Genomic DNA, 24,456 nt, shown 5'->3' with positions numbered 1-24,456 from the left:
TCATTCTAGAGGCAATGAAATTTTCAATAATCAGAGACTCTTTGGTACCCAGAGCTAGATGGAAAACCTTTGGCAAATGGAGGTAGTACAAAGCAGCAATCATAGCAGCTTTTCAAAAGATCTAAACCCCTCACCTCATATTGCTTCTTTTCTGTAAGAGCAAGGCAATGAAAAAGTATTGTGGCTGTCTCCTTTGCATGGCACCCCCAGGGAAGAAGGGAATGACCATCTGTGTTGGGAGTATCAACAGAATCTGGATTCTGACTTTCCCCAAGAAGCCTGCCGCAGCAAACAGAATGACACAGCTAGCCCTATCCCAGTACCCTTGTGCAAAGGGAAATGGTCACCCAGAAGCTGGCCTTAAACTAACTGGCCTACAATTATAGAACTTAATCTTGTAACACATGCTAATGTTCAAGATCTACCGAACTGACAGTGTACAAACTCCAATACTTGCAGTCAACGGTGGTTATGGACAGAGTGACAGGCACTGAGGAAATGCAAAAGCTGCTCTGTAAAAGAGCAATCTATTAAGGGCTTATATTTTGGACAGTCTGAGAAACACAGGAGGAAGTGATTACTGCTCCTTTAAAGGAACAATGCAGGAAAAAGAAAGGCAATTTAAGCCTAGAGGTAGCTGATACAGAATGCCAGCTGAACTAGAGGAACCCATGGAGGCCCCTGGGATTGTTGGAGAGATGGAAGAAGAGTTTCAGTTAGGTAATTAGAGCTTCAATAGAAGAATAAATACTCCACAGGCAAACCACTGGTTCTTCTCACTTCTCCCCACTTCTTCTCTTCAGGAGTGACAGCTGCTTGTGAAAGAGAAGGGAAAGTTCTCTCTCATTCAACTCATTAGTTAGTAATCCTCACTGGTAATACAACAAGGAGCACAATACCAGGAGGAGCTGCCAGCCCTTCCCTCCGCTGCTCTGAGGCAGAACGCAGGGCTCGAGGTCTGGCAGGCACTCACCCATGCAGTGGTGGAGTCAAAGGCCATGATTACACTTTTGAAAGAGAAAAGACACAGGGCAGGTGAGGCAATATTCAAGTCACTTTTATTCCGTGTTATTCTCCTGATCCCCCCTCTTCATGCTCCAGAGGGAAAGAGACTGCTGTTTGTAGCCAGGCTCCTGAAGCAGGAGGTAGCACCTTGCTAGAGAATGATGCTAAAGGAGCGGGAGGAAGAGAGCAACGACAACAGTGATCCACTGAGGATTCACTATTTCAGCATTTTTCTGTGACAATAAGATCAGTTACCAATAGAAGGCATGTTAGTCATCAATGTCACAATCTGAAAGAGACTACTTCTCTCCCTTGGCCTGCAATGACGAAACAGTCAAAGTACCATGAACATATTTCTACCTTCCAGAGGGCCTGTTTTAGAAGGATCACTGCAATAATTGTGACTTTTACTCCCCCAAAAAATGCTGCAGGAAGTTCTTCTGCACAGTGAAGCCACTTAGGCATTGGTCCTGACCACTGACATGATTTTCTGAAAAGGTTTGCTCTGTGCGCCTCCACTCTCATGTCATTTCTCAACCTCAAGTAGGTTCCACAGAAGGAAGAAGGTGGCAATGTTCTGAATTTCAGTCAGCATCCCTTATCAGGTAGGAAAGCTGAAAGACAGACAGCTGCACAGCTTATTCTTTATTCCGTAGCTGGGGCCACTGGTGTCAGCTAAGATTTGCACTGTAATAACATGTACTTCAAGTATTGGTTAATAAAGCTGTGACCTCCAAATTTAGCACTGCACTAAGAGACTTCTTCCACTGACTGCTCTGTGCCCAAAACAAACACCTGGAGAGAAAGGGAAAAGATGATGATTTAGGTTAGTCTCTATGCAGGGAGACAACTGAAGCTAGCTCACTTCTCAGCAATAAAAAGAGTTAGTTCCTTTTGTGATCAAGGCTACATACAAATTTTTGTTACCATATCTTGCTTTTTAGATTATTAATAATCTACCTGATGGTCTGCTTCTCATAAATCTTTCCTGAAAATACTTAACCACCAAATATATACATTTATTTCAGGTGCCTTAACTGAAAATACCTAAATGCAGGGTTTTTTCTTAAGGATTTTCTGCAGCAACAGATGTAGTATAAAGTCCAGAGGGACATTAAGAATTGATCTTAAAGTGAGTAAAGCTAATCGGAAGTTCTGATGATCTCGTAGGCACCCACTCATCTCTAAACAGTGAACATTCTTTAAAAATTTGTTCTCTATTGCTACATTTCCAATACTGATCTGCACATTTACAGTTTCCCTCAGCAGTGTTCGCCAGCATTTTTTAACTGATATTTAGGCTACATGTTCCCAAAACAAAAGGAACTGATCGAAGCCATTCACCACGGAAATTTTCTGTATCTTCATTGCTAGCAGACCTTCATGTGTCACACAAATGTTTACATAAACTCAATCATGTTTTAGGTAACTGCACACATGTAATATAAATACTCAGACAAATCCAACTGTTACAAGGTTAGTAAAGTTACAGATCCACTTTCATGGTACTGTTGTCTTTACTTACAGCTAAAGTTACAAGTATAAAGTTTCAATTCATTTAAATATTCTTCTCTAAACCAAAATTTGTCTAAAACTTCCCCATGATTGGAAGGAGTCTGCCAAAACAATTATTTTTCTGTGAGATTCATTAATAATCCTTCTGGTTTTAGTGTCCAGTCAGCTGTGTTGAAGTGGAAGAGAAAACTATTTCCCTATCCTTTTGTGGGCTTATGTTTTTGTGGATGTTCACATTTGTATGTTCGCATTCAAAAATAGTATACCAGCCATAGCTCACTTTCTCAAAAGCCACAGACAATGATAAAAATATTTTCTCTGTGTCAAATCTATGTAGGCAAAAGTTAGAAGAAATGCCTAGACAAGAAAACATGACTTAAGTTCTGTGTTCCAGACTATGCTCTTACCAACTCCTGACGGACCATGACTTTCTGAATGTCCCTGGGCACAAAACCAAAATCAAATGCACCAAGAACCTGCACACACACCCATCCAAACCTGTAACCCACATAAATATGAATGAAGATAAAAAGCCATTTTCTTTAAATGTCTAGTTTTTAAGTAATGGTGAAAGTAGGTATCTACACAATGACAGCAGAACCAGGCAAACAGTATGCACTGGTAGGCATTTTTCATGAAATACATTTTTTTTTTTTAAATATTCTTTAAGTGTATTAAGCTTGTTTTAATTTGGTTGAGAGAGCTCATTTAATGTAGCAAGTATGAAGTGCCTAACATTCCTCCCTAGAAATTCTATTTTTATATACTATGATGCATGTAGTATTTACCTTTGCTACTTTATTTCAATTGGTGTAAAGCCAACATCCCATTTTTCCCCCAGAATCTGATTCAAAGACAGTATTTCCTATAAGGTTGGTAAGATAAGTGTAGCAAGTAAAGTGAACTTTATTTTCAAGATCAAAAATCTTGTCTCTAGTGTCACTGTTATATTTCAACATCAAGTATACTGCCTTTCTAAATACTAAAAAAAAAAAGGTAAGCACTTTTTTCAAAAAAAAAAAAAAATTTGAGTACGCAGTACCATGTTGGAACACACTACTATTATGATAACTTATTCCGCTGTAGATAGCTGCATTTTAAAGAGAGATCAGAAAAGTCACGGGGCAATCCATACTGGCAAAAAGCTTTGGAAAAATCTGTTGTTTACATTTAATAGGACTTTCTATATTTTACTGGGTTCACTTGTGTTTACACGTAAAGCCCTGCACTACTACCTAACGTCTTCAGAACAGAATTGGTATAGTTTCCATTTACATATTCATCCACACCTCTTCAAACTTACGTTTTCCACAATACAGTTTACATGTAGCAATGTACAGAGCCATTCAAAACCACAACAGAACCGATAGTCCTAACTTCATTAGTTTAGGAAAAGTGACTTTCCTAAACACTCTCATTTTGCTCCTCTAAAATAAAAAATAAATTAAAAACTACAGATTTGTGTGTTCAGGGTTAAGGGAACACACATAAAACTTCCCAGGAGGCATCTAGATTCTTACACAGCTAGGCACGCTAGCAGACACAGAGACGGACTGTTTGCTCCTGCACGATGTGCACACTGATGGAAAAAGGTGACTCGCGGTGTTAAGGTGCAATTCTGAAATATGGCAGACCTGGTCTCATATCCGCATTAAAAGCTTCTCTGGGTCTCTCAGACTGTGGTTCAAAAAATTTACACTGGCTGCTCTCACTGTGCCCACAAACACCTTACGTGAACAAGGACAAGCAAGAGAAGACAGTTTTGTTCCTACCACTTACCCTGCTGCCCCCAAACAGCCCAAGTGAGGGCTGCTCCGCTCCCGCCGCACAGGCACCGCACCCGGCTCCTGCGCTGCCTCTCCACCCACTTCACACCCTACCTCCCACAAGGACTTTATAGAGAAGTTATCTGCACACTCCTAAAGTGTTTCACTGGTATGTTCATTAATGATTTCCAGAGGCTCACACACCCCTCTGAATGATCCCTGGTGCTTTCCTCGCCTGTGTGGGCTGAAAAACATCAGATATATTTGTAGACTTGAGACCAACTGAAAGCTTCTACAAAAGACACGAAGGCAGTGGCCCGGTGCCCCAAACTAGTACAAAAATCCTTCTAGAGCAGCTACTCACATATTTTATACAATGTTAACACACATGTGTAGTCCTGAAGGGTTACAGTTAGTGTTTTGACTAAATGTACATATTTATATACCAAAGAAGTCCCTTAGGAACCAAACTAGAATGAAGACTCTATTACCCAAAACCAAAAAGGGTGATACCTCATTCTGAAATTCCCCATACTACTTGACTGTCATTATAGTTAAAAGAAAATTTATAAAAACCCCAAACACCAAAACTCAAAACAAAAAAATTACCCAAACCCCCCTACCTCAGTGCAACTTTGTTTTACATTCATCAGATGATAAAACGTATCTTCTACAATACCTGTTCCTGAGTTAAAGAAAGAAGTGCTACTTAAGATCAGTAGTTTCCTTAACTATTACCTCAGAATGTGCCTGAATACTGCCACTGGTGCAAGGCAGTATATGCATCACGTATCCATTCTCAACCTGCTCAGCTAAACAAAGTTTGCAATTCAATGTTGTGCAGCTTGCTGCTAAAAATCATGTAATTACATCCTTATTTGGATGACTACTAGGTTATTAACATTCAGTAATAAACATGAAAGTAGACAATTTATTACTATTTGGCACTGAATGTCAATCAATTCAACCAAAAAGAATGTATTTAAAAATAATAAAAGATGAATATCTAAGCTTAGCACGCTTCCTGCTTATCCAAAAAGTCTGTCTGATAGTATTGAGTTAGTCAGCAAGGTGGACTTAAAACAACGTATTAGAACTTCAACAGCATTATGAGATCCCAATGCAGACCAATAATTGAGAGACAAAATTCAGCTAACAGAAAATGCCCCAAAGTATGTTTTAAATCCATATGTGGATTAAGTGAAACTGTATTGCAGAAAACGTTGTATACATTGCTGTGGCTGCTCTGCTAAGTGGCTCTGCGTAAGGATCAGAACAAGGGCCTCTTTGAGGCTACAGAGACAACCAGGACACAGATTTGGTCCGGTGTGTGGCTGCAACAGCCGGATGCAGCCAGAGTCATTTCATACTCTACCTCCTACATAAACTGTAAGTACACTGTACAGGAGCTGTTTTGTGGAGTAAGAAATTAGAAAGATGAGTCACTACCAGCTGGTATGAAGGCTCTAGGATGGGACACCTCAGGTCAGAAAGTACGGACCAGTTCTGCCCATGTCTGGTATCAGCAAAACTACCTTTTCTATTGTAGCACAGCAAGTACAATATTGAACTATTCTTCCTGATAAAGATCTTGTGATAAGTAAACTGTAGTTGAAAAGAAAAAATAAGCCTGGAAAAACTTGCCATTTCCTTTAAATACTAACTGAAAAAGCAAGTCAGGACTAAAACATCTCTTAATCAGTTTATTAGAAATTAATTTATATTCTAAGGTACTATTTCCTGTTACCGATCAAGGGCAAGGGAAGGCAGACTTTTTAGAACTATCCGTTTATATAAAAGAATATTATTATTTAAAGTACCAGTTGGATAATTTCTAGGTCTTATCTTTAAGCATGGACTTCAGTGGTGCTGCTCCTATATGTGCCTTTTGCTAAAAATGTTAAGGATTGAGGGATTAAATTCACAGTAAACTGCAAACAAACACAAAACAGCTTTTCAAACATCGGTATATTGACTTGAGTGGTCTAACAGTGGCATAAGCTTTGTCTCCATCTAATTTGACCTTCAGTTTAGTTTGACCTCTCAAACAAGAAAGTCTAGACATTGACCTTGATTGAACTGAACAAACATTTTCCCTTTTTTATGTTGTTCTAAATAATTTTAAGCACAAGATCACTAATACAGCTTACACCATCACTTATTCTAACAGTAATACTGTTCACAAGAAATTTTCTTGGACTGAAGAAACAAAAACAACAGTATTTGACATGAAAATGCCAAAGCCATGACCATAATATATCACAAGTTGATATATATATATATATATATATATAGCTGGTTTTCCCAGAAATAAAAATGTTCTTTAAAAAGGCAAAAAAATTTAACTATGAGCCCCCTCAAATCAACGCTCTTACCACTGTTAATCTCCGTGACCTAACCAGAGAAAGTGCCTCCTCTATTTTCTCATGCAGCTCTTTGACTTTTAGTACAAAATACTAAATTGAACTGTATTTTAATTTTAGAGGAAAGTGTCACTAGTGATGTTCATGTGTTAATTTTCCTCAAGCTACATAAACAGTTGAAATCTAATGACACAGAAACACAATATTTTTATTTTCATTATCCATGTGAAAAATAAGCACATAGAGAATTGAAAGATTATTGCTTTTATATAAGCACTGTCTCAGCAGAAAATGTTTTAAAATAAACAGAATAAAAATTCAAACATTATCTAGATCAAAACTTTTTTTTTTTTTTTTAATATACTGAATATATGTTAACAATAGGAAAAAAATACTTTTGTGAGTTCTTAGAGGTTGCCAGGACACTAAGAAACCACAGCTAAAAAAGTTTTCTTCTTGAAATGAATTAAAGCTCAGACCTCACAGCTAGCTTTTTGAATATCACAGAATTTAGATCAGTGTAATATATTAATAGTTTTTATTACTCATCCACTAGAAACATCAGCATATGGGCCAAGCTAAAGGAATTGCCAACCTGGTTACTGATTAGCCAATGTACAGGAAAATTATGCCCAAATACGTTATTTGTACATATTTTAAACCTTGACAATACAAGAAATGCTACCTATCTTTACGCTTCCAGCCCCTTGTAAAAATCACTTTACCTAGCATTTACCTAAACCCCTTTGAAAAATACCTGTCATCATCCTATATGGTGGAGATTCACCAGTTTCTCAGATCAGTATAATTTGACTGGTAACACAAATGTCTTGAAGAAAGAATCACCTCTGTCTAAATTCATCTGAAGTTTGAAGAAAAACTTTGAGACTGTACAACCACGGTTAAATATTCAACTTGCATAAAGTAACCATATTAACAGGTGATATTACCTTTTCATTAACTCTGCACTTAACAAAGACTACATTTTTAAATACATCAGATTTCCAACAGCATTCCATGAAGTAGTCTATGAGGGTATTAGACAATTACACGTACTTATTGACAGCTTGCATTCTGTATCGTTTCAGTCAAGCTTTATTTTGTTAAATGACTACAGTACTACTACTACTTCCAGAGTTTACTTCATTAGAATGCACAATTTTTGAATTTCTTTGATCGTATATAATTTTTAACTATACAACTATAAATTATAAACAGTGTCCTTTAATTCTGTGTCTCTGGATGTCAATTCTGTTATAATACCTGTTTTCTCCACGTAATATGAGGTAAATTTAAACAAGTACAAGACAAACATTATATATATAACTATTTACATACACACATATACACACACAGAGACACAATACTTGCCATTCCATTTTGAGCCTTTTAAAAGGACAGCACACTTAAGTATGGAAGTAGGAAAAAAAAAAAGGCATAAAAAGCACATATTAATCCATTGGTAGTATTAAATCATCTGAAACTGCTACAGATAGATGTTTACACTAGCATTTACAAGCATCCTAACAAGAAGTGTTGAAAAAGAAGTCTGGGTCAGAGATAAAGAGTTAAGAGCTCAATTCACATCCATTAAGCCATCTTATTTAAATTTCAGTTTGGATGTATGCAAGAAACAAAACAGTATCTTGTCAAACTGCCACTCCACATAAGGTCTAACAGGGACTTGGTCTGGTGTCAGAATACGTTGGTACATTGTCTCAACAATGTATGCAATACATGCCAGCAATCTCTTCCTCCACAGCTATGAATTTATTATTAAGAGCAATTTCGAACCAGCTCAATCGTAGGGCTATACGTGAAACACCAAAGTGCCTCTATGCTTATTATCTTCGCAAACAACATAATATTATTGCCCCTTACTGCTTCCTGCAAATCTGCAGCAATGATGCAAAGCAGCATATTTAAAAAAAAAAAAAAAATCCCTTTTGGAATACAAATGCCTGCCTTCTCTTATTTCTGCCTGTTTCTAACCAAGACACACTGTGGACAATAGTTTCTGAATCAGCGATACCTTTCCACACTGTTGGCAAAAAAAAAAAAAAAAATGGTACTTCAATCCCAGACGAGGAAAAAGAAAAAAAAAAAAAAAAATGAAGCAGTTTAAAGAACAAGGCAGCATTAAGACACAGTGAAAATAAAAGAAATACCAGCGACCACGGATGAGAATTAATGGGCAGAAAAGCAGCAGCAGCACTTATTGCAGAGGCACAGAGAATCCTCTTTCCCTGGAACTCATGCAACTAATGACCTCTCCAACTGCTGAATTAAACGGCTCCAGGAAACAAAACACTTACTGCCTGGTTTTAAGACACATATCAGAAGTTGTCAACTCCGCTAACGCAATTACAGACAGGGGGGTGGGGGGTGGGAGGCAGAAAGGAAGGGAGCGACAGAGACAGAAACGCTGCAGCTTTAGGCGCTGTTGCCGAATGAAAAGCAGTAAGGAGAGCCCTGAGCATGTAGGCAAGTAAGAAGTGAAGAGTATTTACCAGCAGCAGCAGCAGGTTGAGCAGCCCGAGTGCCTCACACCGTCTCTGGGAGAGAACTTAGCACCGGTGCGGATTCCTTCACTGACGAGGGACACCCCTTCCCTTCCCTCTCCCTTCCCGTCCCGTCCCTCCCCCGAGGAGCGGAGCAGCGGGAACAGCAGCAGCCACCGCCTCCCGCCGCCCCCGGGGAGCGGAGCGGCACTGCACGGCACGGCGAGGAGGGGAGCGGCGCGGAGCGGAGCGGAGCGGAGCGGAGGAGCCGCGGACGCGGGGGGAGCGCGGCCCCGGCAGCCGCCCGCGCCAGCCGCGCTCTGGCTGCAGCCCCGCCGGCCCCCGGCTGCACGCGCCGCGGCCGGGGCCGCCAGCCAATCCCCGCGCTCGGCACCCGGCCGCGCGCGCGCAGGGCCCCCGCGCGCTGCCGGGGCCGGGCGGTGCTGAGGGGCTGCGGCGCTGAGGGGCCGCCGCGCGGGCACCGGGGCGGCGGCGGCAGCAGCGGCTCGGCAGCGCCCCGCCGCCACGCCGCGGGTGGGTGGGTGTGGGGTGTCCTTCTTGCCTTGACCGGTACTGCGCATAGCGGGCGTCAGCGCTCCGCGCCGCGCCCCGTCCCTCGGCGGAGCGGCCGGGCTGCCCCAGCCGAGCGCTGCCGCAGAGGTGCGGGAGCGGGGAAAGGCCCCCTCGCCCCCCGCCGGGCCCGCCGCCCCGGCGAGGGGACGGGACCCGGGAGGGAAAGGACGGAGGCCGCGGCCCCCGCCGGAGCTGTGGGGAGGCGGCGGCGCTGAGGTAACGGCGGGAGCGGGCGAGCCCGGCCCCGCTGCCGCCCCCGCCGCGGCGTGCGGGCTGGCGCTGCGGGCAGGCCGGCCCCGGGGGGCTGCGGGGCGCGGGAGCAGCAACAGCAAACCTGCGAAACCTCCGCACGGGGAAAAAAACGTTAAAAAAGCTGCTTCCATCTTTTTGCCACAAGTTAGAACCGTTTCAACAAACTGTTCGGCACTTCAGAAAGGAATGACTTTAGCTGTTATCTTTCCCTTCTCAATGAACTGGCCGCAGGTGAGCCTCAGACATCATGTTCCATATAACGTTTCTTCCAAACGCTGTGCAGAATATTTATCTTTTCTGTAAAGTATAACTAGATGTTGATTATTACTTAACCTTAAATTTTCCCCTCCCCCTTTGCTACACATCTCTGAAAACACCAATGGCACCAGGGGGAAAAAAAAAAAAAAAAAAAAAAAAAAAAAACAACAGTAAAGAGATGTAGATCAGGAAATAAAAGAATGACAAACGCCTAGCCACAAGCTGATGTCAACCTACAAAAACTTTGTACAGATTCTTGACAAGGCCAGGAGGAAAGCGGCAACTGAAATTAACCAGGATATACAGAAACAGCACTGAAAAGTAGCCTTGGACATGGGTAATGCGCAGCAACAGGGCTAACAGTGCTGCTAAAACATAACCATCTTCATGTCTATATTTCATAAAACAGAAAATCTGTGGAGAAATTAAGTAGAGCACACTGGATTACCTGTAGCTGGGAAAATCATACTGTAAATGTCTGATTAAAGGAAAACTACAGCAGAGTTAATTTTCCAACTGCAACTGTAGTTTTGTAACTGTCGACAAAGAGCAGGAGTTTTAAGGGGCAATCCAGAAATCAGCAGGGAAGCATCTCTCAGCTTTTCAAGGTTAATTGAGAAGAGGGGAGAGCTGAGCATACTAGTAGAGCTTGGCAAATTACATGCAAGGCTGTAGCTTGAGGACTGCCTGCATCTATTCACAGAGGTGAAGAAGATCCACGTAACCACAACTTCTCCCTGGCCTCATCTTTTTCTATGGCATTTCACAGATTTCAAGATGTGTCCTTGTCTCAAATGCTGTGGTCTAAATTTTAATGCCATATGCGTGGTGATGTCTTGATTCTGCAGAGACACTTCTGTACAGAGATACAGCGATAGTCATTTTACTGGAAATAATCTCTCTGCTTGAAAATAAAATAGATTGCAAAAATGTATGTTAGAGATGTATTGAAAAGATTGTTGCAGTTAAGTAATGAGTTGTCCCTATCGGGAAGAAAGACTGAGAATTACACTCAGATGAGAAACAAATCTTGTCAAACTACATTTTGATGCAATGCAAGTTTCAGTGAAAAAGGTAATGGAATGTCTGTCATCGCAGTCTGTAAAGCATGTGACTTGATGCTTATGATAATTAAGCAGAAACTAGCAAAAACCAAAATATGTTTAGCCTCTACAATCTAAAGATATTTGTAAATCCTCATCTCAACAGAGTATTTCTAGTAGCGATATAGAGAGTATTACAATGCTACTTAATATATCAGTGATTTGAGAGAGAAGAAACAAATGACTGATTAAATGCCACGCAACGAAGATTTATTGATGGTCAATTATGATGGATACGGGTTAATGGCGTAAACCAATCTAGACTCCTTGACAAGGTGGCCTCATTTGTTCAACAGGACTGTTGAAGTCAAGGTCAGGTATCTGGTGGAAAAGAACGTGGGTTACACTTCAGGTTGGGGGATCGTTTTCTGGAGGACAGTTTAGAGTAGACAGCATTAGTTTTTCCTGGTGAATAACTGAATATATGCTCCCGCTGTTATGGGTTAGTAAAGATGATAGCTGTGAGTAGATGGGTAGCAGAGAGAGTATCAAAGCAAAAACAAACAGAAATTACATGTCTAGGCATTATTAGTAAGATCAATGTGGGAACACTGACTTTGTGTCCACACTTAGGATTAATGATAACTATATAAAAATTAGAATATCTGAGAGACAATTACTGTATGTTTGAGAAGGATAATGATGTCTTCTCCTTAAAGTGAGAGTCCTAACAGAAGACAGGGAACCATGCTCTCTCTTCCTCTTGTTGCCTATTTAAATTGATCTTGGATTCTTTTAGATGTGGTGATAAGGCTTCGATGGAAGAGAGGTTTGTTCTCATCCCTTCACTCTGGCGGTAAGGGTGTTCTACTGGGAATGGAAGATGTTGGACTGAATATGCAGGAGGCTGCGGAGAATAAAGCAAATATCTAATTTCTTGGGTTAGAACTCTTTAACTACTGGATTAATAAGTAAATGATGGCCACAGGCTACTTCTCCAGAACGTTTTAAATCCTTTAGCTCTGTTTAGTTCTTTAGAGGAAAGAATGTAAGTGCCTACCTTCAAGAACAAGTTCTAAGCAGCGCATCACAAGCAAATATAAGTTTCTTCAGATTTTAGTCAAGTGCCTGAGGAATGGGATGGCGATGTATCACCATCCTGTTTCCTGTTGGCTGTATGAGTTACTGCCTGAGATGCTTAAAAGGCAGGCCTGGGATACACAGCCTAGAACCTGCAGGCTTTATTAGCTTCAGTCCCTAGTATCTCTGGAGTCTCCCTTGGTATCACCTTGTCACTTACAAAACCTGCTGACATGAGAACATCTCGTCCACTTTCAGAAGGGCCATGGTGCCTTTCTCACACTTCTTTGAAAAATTGACCTTCAGCGTGATTTGAAAGGAAAGGAAAAAGGAGACAACAAAAAAGGTTTGCAGTTTACTGGAGATAAATGCTGGATGCTTGTCCCCTTGCCTTTCAAGCACACGTTTGAATTTTCTAACGTGGAACTGCTGGTTTCTCAATGTGTTCCCATATATCATTATTCCTCTATTAGTATGTAGCTGCTCCACCACACACATTGCTGTAGCTTGATCAAAACAGGCATAATTAAAGACAGTTTCTGGAAGCTGATGCTATGTAAATGCACTGTACAATGAAAGTGAAATTTTAAGACTGCAGCTAATTAATGACAAACATTTTACCTACAGAATGTGAATTCTGTGTTTCTTGGAGTCTTTAAATAGAAGTGAAAACCTTTCTAAAAGATACGTTGTATCTCAAATGTAAGTTATGGGACTGATGGAGTGGTTACTTGGGTGAAGTTCAGGTGCAGTTCCCTGGCTGGAACCACACAAGGGGTCACACCAGATGATAACCATAGCTTTTCCACTCAGTAAGCTATAAATCATGATATGCAATGATCCACCATAACAACACAGGACTCAACTCTTCAGAATAAAGAGAGAGCTTATCTTACTGAACAATGCCTCTCAAATGCTTTAACACATTGTAAAGAGGATTATTTTAATTAATTGGTACAATTTCCCACATTTATTATATGTACTGGAATGTCATTAGTTGCACCTGATTTAGATGTCCTATTTTCATTCTTAATCCTATGTCTGCAATTGAACAGTAAGAAATACATCCTCCAAACAGCAGTCTGAATTATTAAAAAAGAAAGAAAGAAAAAAAATTAACAGACTGGAATTACCATCTTTGGTAACTCAGTAAATGTGGTGCATGTTTGCCATTAAAATGAGGGAGTTTGTGTCACCCCTTAAATATTGCCAGAAGCTGTCTGTAATTTGTCAAACAGAAAAAAAGTGAAAGGTGTTGAAATTGTACTAGTATTTTCAGGTAGTTTCCAGTCCCTTAGCCTTTTTTTTTCCCCTTCCCTTCTCCAGCCAGCCCATCTACCTTGTAAGAATTATAGCCTGTCTTTGAAATGGCTCAGATGGAAGTACCGAGCAGGTAGAAAGCTCCTTGCTATATGCTTGAGCAGCTCTGAACAATTCAAAGCCATCAACAAGTTTGCAGTTCTGGAAGAAGAAGAGGAGAAAAAAAGATGGAAAATCTTTGTAGGTAATACCCGCTCAGTGGAAAGCAGAGAAAATGTGAAGACTTTTATAGGCACAGAACACTGTTGTACTGAAAGAGGAATCATTTTTCTTCAGAGAAACTGCTGTCTGCAAATGAGCGTGTTCACTGTGCACAGCCATCCCTACCGAAGGCCCCAGCCCCCGGGGCAAACTTGAGTGGAATACCACCTGCCTGTCACGGTGCACGTCTGCAGCGTGTTCTACATACGCGGAACTCTGGACTTGCTTACCTAAACCCCTTTTCCCCTATAATATCTTTGCTGACCACAAATACTTCAACAGAATCATGAAGGATATGGCTGCCAACTTATTGTGAAAGTGGACTAGTACCATCTCCAAGCATATGATGAGCCTTTGCTCATCCGGTAGATCAAGAGGAGAATTCACTGGGCTCTGAGAAGAATTTCTGTGTTCAAATATCCAGCTCTCATGGAACATCTTGTGGGTATTGAAATGAGGTATCACTGTTGAAGAGTTGGTGGGACGCGCTGTTTGTACTGTAGTTCCTGTACTACGAGTGCTTGTGTGATAACCCTGAACAGCTAATACAAATGTTAAACTAAATACACAACTATCAGGGCAATCCCTACTTGTGTGAATCAGGAACCGGGTCTCTTACCTTCTTCTAGCCTGTCTAGTTACTGGAGTCATACTGGTCTCTAATACAAATCTAAATTCCAGTTCCTGAATTCTGAAATCTATGTTCTCATTACTCTTGTAACATAAATGGAAGATACAGTTCTTAACTAGTCCTCAGTTTGGTTTTGCAAGCTGCTGACTGCTATTGAGTGTAATTGCAAGCTGGTACAATGTTAATTCTCTTAGCCATTTTAATGACTCTGACACCACAGAGGATGAACAGTTTCACTTGTTTTCCTGCAGTAATTACTGAGAGGTTGTAAACCATTACTCATTAAAAAAAGTATATGCTTTATGTAGTTGGCTGTATATAGAAATGCCTTTGCATTTTTGGTCTGGGAGAAAATACTACAAAGTGATTATGATAAAAACTGTGGAGGTCAGGCAGCATTCTGGTTAGTAACCATGAGTTCACTGACAAAATGAACTGAAGATAAAATGAACATTTATTTCTGATATCAGAAGTATTTTTTCTGAGCTCTGCATGAATTGGTATTAGTTGGGATGGAGTACACCACAGATACATACTCTGCACAGAGAAAATGAGACTCAGTTTAGGTAAATGATAACAGACACAGACAGTGCTAGTATGCAGTCTAGGTGAAAGGTCAGTTAAAGGGTTTTAGCCACAAGATGTGGTCCAATGATATATCTGAAACAATATACAGAGAAAAAGAAGAGAAAAGGAAACTAGCAAGATGTAAAGGATACGGTACCTATTTTGCATAATATTGAAATTAATTTGGTCAGTACAAGATTTAAAGTCTGACTCAAAAGCAATATTAAGTTAGCAGTCTGCTTCAGCAGTAAGCATGTGTAAAGGTGCACATAAGTCATCTACTGGAAGGTGCATGTAAAAATGCAAAGAATGATTGGGGGAAGAATGATGAGGACAAAAAAAAAGCGTACAATATATAAAATGGAGCATGCAATTCGTGACAGTTTACCTTCTAAGTAAAAAACTTCTAGCCATACATAAAATACGAATGGAAACTTTACTAACAGCATTTATTCCTTTTAAAGAAGACCACTGGAGTCTGGGGGCGGAATTAGAGGGGGGAAAAGCTGAATTTGCTACCCCAAAATACTATGACGTATCAGTCAATCTTTTAACTTTCATAGGCTTACTTGGCATTAGAAAATGTAATAGAACAATATTTTTAAAATTTTCTTAGTATGCAAGAATTACCAAGACAATGAGAAATATTAAATAATAATAACCAACATAAAATTCTCAGGATTGGAATAACTTTTTTCAAACAGATAGCATAAATTCTGTGTTATAGCACAGCATTTTGAAGAAATAATAGAGACTATGTAACTGATGTTTATTTTAAGCTATTAGCTAAAAAAATTTATTTTTTATTTGCTTCGCCTTAATTTAGCCCCATTTTTCTTGAGTAACTTTTATGCTCTGTGCCTTCTTCTACCCTCTTTGCTTTTAATTTAAAATGTTTTCCTTGAAAAGAAGTTCCGTAGAAGCACACAGAAGTATTCACTTCCTTTATTTTTCTTCTGACAAAATCCAACAACTCCATTCAGGATCAGGGCCCCATTTTTGCCACAGACTAAACAAGATGACACAGTCCTTTCTCTGTCAAGGTCATGGTTTAAGTGCCTGATTCCCTGAATACTGTATGAAAGAAGGATGATGAACTTAGCTGTTATCAGTTACTTTGTGTGACAAAGGTGCAAGATAAAGAGGAAGTTTTCATGCCTGATCTCCTTTCATTATCTGTTGTGTTAAACTGCAGTGAGCAGTCCATGGGAAGCCCAGTATTTAATGCATTGGCTATAACAGCACTGGGCAATAGATTTATAAAGTGATATGGTATACACAGTTTATTTGCTGTAAGTATGTATAATGCAAAGAAACATGTTCATTTATCACTCCTACCAGTAAGAAGTCCTGTAGTGTAAAAAAGAAACGAAGGCAGCCATAGAAGAATGGGAAGTTAGAGCAGGAATTATATTTGCAGGGATGTAGAATCTAGAATGTCTGGTTTAAGATTACAAAAATAATATAGCAATCACTAACAAAATACCTAGATTTGCTTTTTTAAACTGTAGATAAATAGGAAAGAAGACAATGAAATACAATAATTGTAAGATTTGTGATGTTCAGGTGTTTTATGAAGTTGAAATTTCAAGTGCTGAAAAAGGCAAGAGAAGAGAAGGCAAGTAACCCAAGGATAAATGAGAGTATATACTCAACTAGATTAGTTTAATGGATGTTTTCTGTTATTTTCTTACTGTAATTTATATATCACATTTTTAAAAACAAAGTTGATTGCTATATTAAATCTGCCAAATTAGTGAATTTGGCAATTTCCTTCTAATTTTCATGTCCCTTAATTGTTATTTTTCCATATTTTCAAACTATTGTTTAGTTTTCCATGCTCATTAATGCCATCATTTCTTTGTACCCAGAGGAACTTGTAATTGCTGGTTAACACACTACTACACCAGGACTTACTAAGCAAGGTATTTTATTATTTCCATTCTCTTCCAAAGACATATAGCTATACTTGGGTTATTTAAAATAATTGTCTTGGTGTTCTCACATTAGTCAGTGTAAAATATGAAAATGGCAGAACTTTCACACTGATACATGTTTGCAGAATTGACATTTGTGAAACTGTATTTATATGTTCTCTGCATTCTCCTGCCCTATTAGCGTTAGAAAGGTTTGGGGGATCCTCTGGACTTCTCATGTCATAAATTATTCCCAGGCTAATTTCTGATCTCAGGGAAAAAAGGTGTAAGCTGAGACTATCAGATCCTCAGTGCTAGTGCATAAATGGGATATAAAGATACCTCAAAAAGAGAACTTAAAATTCTCCCACTGTTTCCTTAGGAATGTAAAACGTAGCTTACTAAGATTATTTTTTTTTTTTTAAGTTACCACTACTGAAATAGTAAACTGAAATAGAAATTCTGAGATATAAATATATTAAATATAAAAACATGTACAAAATAAATATATAAAATCAAATACATTTTTTTTTACATTGCTAATAAGGTTCTGCAAATGGAATTCACTCATCACTGAATTCATCATACACAATTTATCATATGAATGCTGCAGTCTCTCAGGTCTGATGACCTGCTGCACTTACAGAAAGTAAAAACTGACTTTTCCAGTGTTCCAAATAAATATGACTCTAAATATAATTAAGAATATACGCCTGTTATGTAAGAAGACACAGTTTATACTAATTCATTAACGTGCTCATATTCAAACTTCAACACATTTCTAACAATGGGCCATAAAAAACTTGGTGTCTGCCCATGACACCGGTTGTTACTACTGGCATAATTAAGCTTGCCTCTCGCAATTAATCACCTTGACTGCCAACAAATAGTATATTTATCTTCATTATCTGCCCACACGTAAGTCTTCCCTGTAAGCTATACAGCAGAAGCTGATACCATGTTTGGCTACAGAATGGACAGAAATTCAGCCGTAACGCAAGCGGAGGCACGAGCTGCCCATCGCGCCCGCCACGGAGCCAGGGAGCTCAGAGCCGCCGAGAAACGCCGGTTTGTCATTTAGCAGATCTGCACAACTGGCGGAAAACCAGTCAAGAAGAACGTGTGAGGTAAATGAGAGCACCCCCGTTTGGGCGAGGAACTCTGGGTACTGAAGTATAACTCTACGCTACAGCCGTATGAAACCTGAGTATCTCCAGGACTATGATTTTGCATTTTCAGCTTCCTCATATATTTTAATTAAAGACAAACAGAATTATGGACAGTACAAATTATTTTTCTCAAATGAGAAACAAAAGAGGGGATGCCATCGTAATTTATTTGCTTTTGTTTGCATCTCTTTTTCCATTATTATTTTAACAAATGAGTTTACTAGCAGGAATGTTTGGTAAAATAATGAAGCAAATATTGTTAAATATTGTGATTATTCATAGCGGAACCTATAAGTTATGTTTCTCCAATTGGAAAAGAGAAGTGTATTGTACAACCTACATATCCATTCAAAAAAACCTTGAATATTCAGAAAGCTCTGCTTGTGAATGAATTACAGACAAAAAATTATGCATAGATATTATTCAGCAAACAGTTTGAACATATACATCAGAAAAACTAGTTTGTTTGGAAAACTTGCAAACACAAAATGGAGCAAAGAAATTATTCATTATGAATTATTTGCACAGCATCTGTCTTACTTTCTCATGTTAATTGCCTCTGCTAAACCACATTTTCTCCGCCTCAGTATGTAAATTTAAATGATTTTGCATATTCTCTGAATACCCAGTAAATGCAAGTTTCATTACCTTACCGCTTATATCTTTTTTTGTCAGCCTAATTATACTAGAGTTTATATAATTTTAAAATTTGACCTACCAGCTTCCTGTAGATTTCAACCTCTTCCTCTGGATTTTGAGTATTGCCTAGTAGTAAAAAGAAAAAAAAAAAACACATTAAAAACATGCACATTAACTGCATTTGTGAAAGATCTTGTAAGGTATGTGTTAATTCCCACTGTATTTATATATATTGAAAAAATCTGGGGCTTGTTTTTAATCACAATACTTTAAATGTAATTATGATAAATCCAGGACATGACCCACAATTTGACTTAACACAAAGAACTTTACTGACTTTTGAGAGCCTACACCAGGCCTTCCCCTACAGTAACTGGGCAATGTATCACAGTATCCTTTTGTGCTTCCCAGGAGGTACCACTCCAGTTGTATATAATTATTCTTTCTACAAATACAAGCTTATACATCAGGCAGTTTGACTTCCTCTAAAAATATTTTTTTTTTCACTGAATTTTCTGACTTTCTGATTCTTTGACCACTGACTTGTATTGTCTCTCCAAGAAACACTGCAGGAGGAAAACGCGCACGTTATATCATGCCTTTTCTTTGCAATAGCTTCATGCCACCAATAGAAATAGAAGTGTCTTGTCAAAAGCTGTGCTGGTCTTAGAATGCAAGTTTAATCCTTCAGGCCTGTTAACAGAAATACCCCCCCCGGCCAAATCTGTCCCACGGGGTCACTGAGAACGTCACCTAGGTAAAGCCTCAGGATTGGTTCAACATCATCAGCATACATACTTTGCTAAAAAGACAGAATTGCAGAAAGCGCTCTTTTTATAGAGCTATACTTGGAAGCTGAGCACTTTGAGTAGTACGAAGATACACTTTTCTAAAGGCATAAAACCTCCTGTTTGGGATTTCGTCTTCAATGTACCACAAAATACATAACCCCTGAAATGATTTGTTTTTTTTCTATTTTATACTCAGGTTACAAAACACTGTTAACATGGGTAGCACAACTGGGTAAAAGCATATATTCATTTATTTCTGCTGTGGGCAGAAACATGGCTGAATGCTTACAGTAAGTGTTTTGCAATAGCCATTAGTACATTGCCAAGGCACAGTAGGTAGACGTTATTGCCTGCACATCCCTACTGAAAACTCAAATTTTCTAACATCTTAATGGATTACAACAGGGGAAAAAGGAATCATGATACAGTTTTATGCTATAGTAGTTTTTGCATCAATACAAAATTTCATCGACTCATGCTCTACAGCTATTTGTGGGTCATAATAGAATTTCTGTTGCAAGAAGTTCACCAATGTGTCATGGAAATCTCAGCACTATCTTTTGCTTCTGATCCATCTACCCCTGTGTTCTGTAATACACCAGACCTGTGCTGTCAAATGACTTCTGAAATGAATGGCACCGATAAAATTTTGGGGCTTATCTTCAGCAATACATTTTTTTGTGATTTTTTGTAATATACCTTTAGGCTACAGAACACATCTATAGGTTTTCCCTCTCTACAGGATGTGTTGTCCTGTATGCCTTAGCAGTTCAGTGAGCTGAGCTGATTCAAATGAGCCTTGAAATGTTAAATACAACTTGTAATATCAAAGGTTCTCATATCAAATAATTTTCTTCCTGTGGATCCTAGGGAGATTAAGGACTCGTGCAGGGACTAAAATGTCCACTACTCACATCAAATATCTCAGCATTGGCTATATTATTATCTGTTCATTGAAGGAATGGCTGGAAAACACAGCTGCAGCACTTCTTACTTTATTTGTAAACCAGGCGCAAGGGGCATAGTATTAGGTCCGTATGGCAATGAGTGAATGCTAAACGTTGAGTAATTGTGTGACAGAAGCCTTTGTGTACTAGCTTGAGGTGATGTTTTCTTTGCAAATGGTGTAAAAATTAATTTTGGGGTCAGGCAGTAAACTACATGCTGTATGGCTGCACTTTAATTTTTCTTCCAGTCTGGTTATCTCAAAGCCCAGAGAACGAAGTTGTTTCTTTTCTGTTTTGTTTTGTTTTGTTTTTCTGGTTTTGCTTTCATATCTTACAGCAGTGTGTTTATAGCTTGCTTACCTTCCTTTACTTCTAAGCTGAATTAAGATGAAGTATGGTTTGAATTGTATCAAATACCAGCCCCAAACACACTCCTGGATTTTCTGAATTGAATAATAGGAACTGTCAAAAAATTACCTGCTTCTTTCCCACTCTTTGCTTTGCAGATGCAGAAGAGACACTTGGAGAAGGGTCCTCTTTAAATTTCACATCTTGGATTTGGTGTATTTACCAGTACAGCCCCTGTATGCTTGCCATCATCTGCAGGACAACCATACCAGTGCTGAGAGGCTGAACTGGACCTACAGCCCTAATTCTGGCATGCTCTTACTGACATACATTCTTGAACTCTAATTAATTTTAATTCTCATATCATAAAGCAGGAATATGACTTCCATCTATGTGCTTCGTGATAGTCTTATAAAAAACAAGTATTTTGAAAGGTAATTAGTAAGTAACTCGGTGTGAAAAATAGGGAGATTGTGTTTTCCAGGACAAGCATTCTAATTGTAAATGCAGTCACACATCAAATCAAATGTTTCTAAAGATGCTATTTGAGTAACTCTGAGAATGACAACAGAGTATAAGTGGGCATTACTCAATATTGCCAACAATTAAAAGAATTATATTAGGATATAGAAAATAACCCTGCGTTTATTTCAGGATCCTTGTTTAGGGAGAAAATGTGGAGTCTTGCTACTACTGTGGAACAACTGTTAACTGCATTATGGCAATCACAGTATACAGAAATGAGTAGGGAGTATTTTAATGGAAAGCATATTGCCATTTCCCTTGCATTAAAAGTCAAAGGCAATTAAAACATAATTTAATTAGAGAGTATCTTATCAGCTGTAAAAAGTAAAATTGATTGATATGCAGTGTAGGGACAACTTGGCTGCTGCTACTTGTAAAGTGATGGTGAAGCTGACAAATTAGTCATTTGGTTTTTTTTATTTGATAATTTCATGTATTTTTATATTTTCTTCCACCACTGAAGGCATTTTAATTAGCTAATGTTTGATTGCTCATTGTTTGGAAATGGAAAATGTTATAAATGTATTGTGATCTGAACAGTTGTTGGCATTCAGATTAAGCATCTAGCACAACTATATTCTGCTCTCTCATTACTAAAAATACTTATCTGATAATAGAATTTTCATTATGATTCTTTCTCTCTGTATTACTGTCCAATAAGATGTTTTAGTCTCCAGCTTAAACATCACGTGTAGCTGGAAACAGATCAGTGCAGCTCAAAGCAGCTACAGATCAGTGAGCAATCTCTTCATTTGGAAGAATTCGTATTGCTTACCCAAGGGCTGAATTTGGCCATGCAAGAAATAACCAATCAGAAGTGATGTACACTGACAAAACAGCAAACCTATTTCTATTAAAAAAAAAAAAAAAAAAAAAACAAAAAAACCCCAACAACAACAACAAAAAAAACCACAAAAAGGGATAGACAAAACAATATAAAAAAATCACTATTACCTTCATTAAACGTGTACTCAATTGTTACTTCAATAAAAATTTGAAAGGTAGCTTGAGTCTTTAATAAATATTAACAAAATATCTAGGTATCTACCATTTTCTGTTCATTTTATTCTTTACAAGTAAAAGAGTTGATGACATGGTTTCATCATTTTTTGGCTATTCCTTTAGTTTTGTACTAATATTTCTCTCCTAATGAGAGAATATCAGCAGACTAATGTCTACATGGATTACAAATTAATGCATTACTTCCCTCAGAATGAGCACTCTGAAAAGGAAATCCTAGGATATTCTCAAAGGACTGGTAAATAAATTAATTAATAATTTAAATTAAATAGGTCTGCAACACTTGACTACAAACCAGATGCTAGTGCTTTAGCAGTAGGACACCTGAACTTTGTTTATAATCTCTCTGTCCACAGAACTTCACCAGCACTTTTATAGATTAACTGCATAAAGAAAAAGAGAAGAATCTTTTCTTTGACCAAAATAATGTATTCAATGATTTTTTTTTTTTTCTTTATAGGTTTCTGGTCCTGTTTTACAGATAAAAACCCATTCTTCTTGGGTTTATCAAATTCTTTTCTGACTGCATCAACTGTGTTTTTTCCCTGTCAGGAAAATCTGTATAAAGCATGTCTATAAAGCCTAGGTTTCTATACAGGCTAACTTTTTTCAGATTGGAGAACCATAACAATTGAATATGATTCATAGGATAATTTCTGTTTTGGTCAAAGAAAAGAGATCAGTGTATAATATACACCTTTTTATATTAAAATCAATTTAAGAGGACAGTTTTTCATATTAAACAGGCTATGAATAACTATGGTCTCTTTTAAAAGCAAGAAAATATATGGAATTATGCTTAAATATTGGAACAGTCTGAGCAGGGGGAAATCATTTGAAGAAGTAACTCAGTAGGTCTCTGACTTCACTGTGATACACTTAATTAAAAAAAAAAAGGTAAGGAATATGAATTAGTTGAGTTTCTCACATTGTTGGAGACAACTGCCCTCAGGGATATCATTTTATATATTTTATATATATATAAACATATATTTTCTTATACGCTCTTCAATTATATAGCAAAAGAGAATGAATGTTAAACTCTGCATCCTGGATGGGGCATATAATAAGAAAGAAATCTGTATGACAGTGACATACATCACTGTGTGGTGAATGATAATACATAACAAGTAGTATTAATACACTGACATCTGGTCCAGAGTTTTGGATGTTTTTACTGAATTGTTTGTGCATGGCAAAGGCTGGGTAGCAAGGAGGGAAGGGAAGGAGCAGGGACGGACAGGACCGATGCTGCTCTGCAATTCATAATAATGCAAGCTTTTCTATGCAAAGGGGCGTTTAGGAGTTGGTTGAAAAAGATTCTTTCATTTGAAAAGTCACACAAAAAGCTGTAAAAAACCATCGGCAAGTTACTAGAGACTCGTAAGCACACTGTTAGAAAAGTATATAAACTAATTACTGGTCTGATCTAGTTGATGTCCCTGCTCATTGCAGGGCGGCTGGGCTAAATGACCTTTAAAGGTCCCTTCCAACCCAAACCATTCATTGATTCTATAATTCTGTGAACTAATACCAGAGTGTAATTTATAAGTTTGTGAACAAAACCACTGAGAAAGCCCCTAGCTACATCCAAAGGAGATGTTTCATGAAAAACAGTGCACTTATTAGGTCAAAAGCTTTAAGAGATAAACCAGCAATTTGTTATTTGACCAATTAAAAGTAATCGGCAAGTGGCAGTTACACAGCCTAATAAAATATCTCTCATTTTTGCTGCTCATTATAAAATGTCTGCACTTCAGATACTTTGTACTGTGAATTTATTAAAAATATCTGAAAGCACTAGGTTTTCCAAAAAGGTATGATCACCTTTAAATAAGTAACAAAACAAAATCTTAGAAGTAATGGCAATCATGAGACATGTTCAGGTACAGTTAGCTCCCCTCCAATTAATTTGATGAGATGCTTAAACCTTATATGCTAATCCATGAAGATAAAACCTTCCACAGTCTGTGCATGAAGTTACTGCTGTTTTTCTTATTGCTATTAAAAATATCGTATGACTGTT

At 38.4% G+C, this 24,456-nt stretch overlaps 1 protein-coding gene and 1 long non-coding RNA gene across 7 annotated transcripts in view; one reads left to right on the top strand and one right to left on the bottom strand.

Moving 5' to 3' along the window:
• Window positions 1-9,407, bottom strand: part of TENM2 (teneurin transmembrane protein 2) — a 693,894-nt gene extending 684,487 nt beyond the window's left edge. For all 6 annotated transcript variants that reach the window (XM_042790512.1, XM_042790513.1, XM_042790514.1 and 3 more), the window contains exon 1: window positions 9,160-9,407. The gene's annotated coding sequence lies outside the window, so the exon portion shown is untranslated. The remainder of the gene's footprint in view (window positions 1-9,159) is intronic.
• A 297-nt stretch (window positions 9,408-9,704) lies between these two features.
• LOC122153273 lies at window positions 9,705-14,829 on the top strand. The gene is made up of 2 exons (XR_006165121.1): window positions 9,705-10,206; window positions 12,076-14,829. It is a non-coding gene; the product is annotated as an uncharacterized LOC122153273 (long non-coding RNA).
• The last annotated feature ends 9,627 nt before the right edge of the window (window positions 14,830-24,456 follow it).

Source organism: Tyto alba, unplaced genomic scaffold (assembly GCF_018691265.1).
Source record: "Tyto alba isolate M040663 unplaced genomic scaffold, T.alba_DEE_v4.0 Super-Scaffold_17, whole genome shotgun sequence".
In the NCBI taxonomy this organism is placed as follows: domain Eukaryota; kingdom Metazoa; phylum Chordata; class Aves; order Strigiformes; family Tytonidae; genus Tyto; species Tyto alba.
Note: the sequence above shows the minus strand (reverse complement) of the source record. Positions and strands in the feature narration are given on the sequence as shown.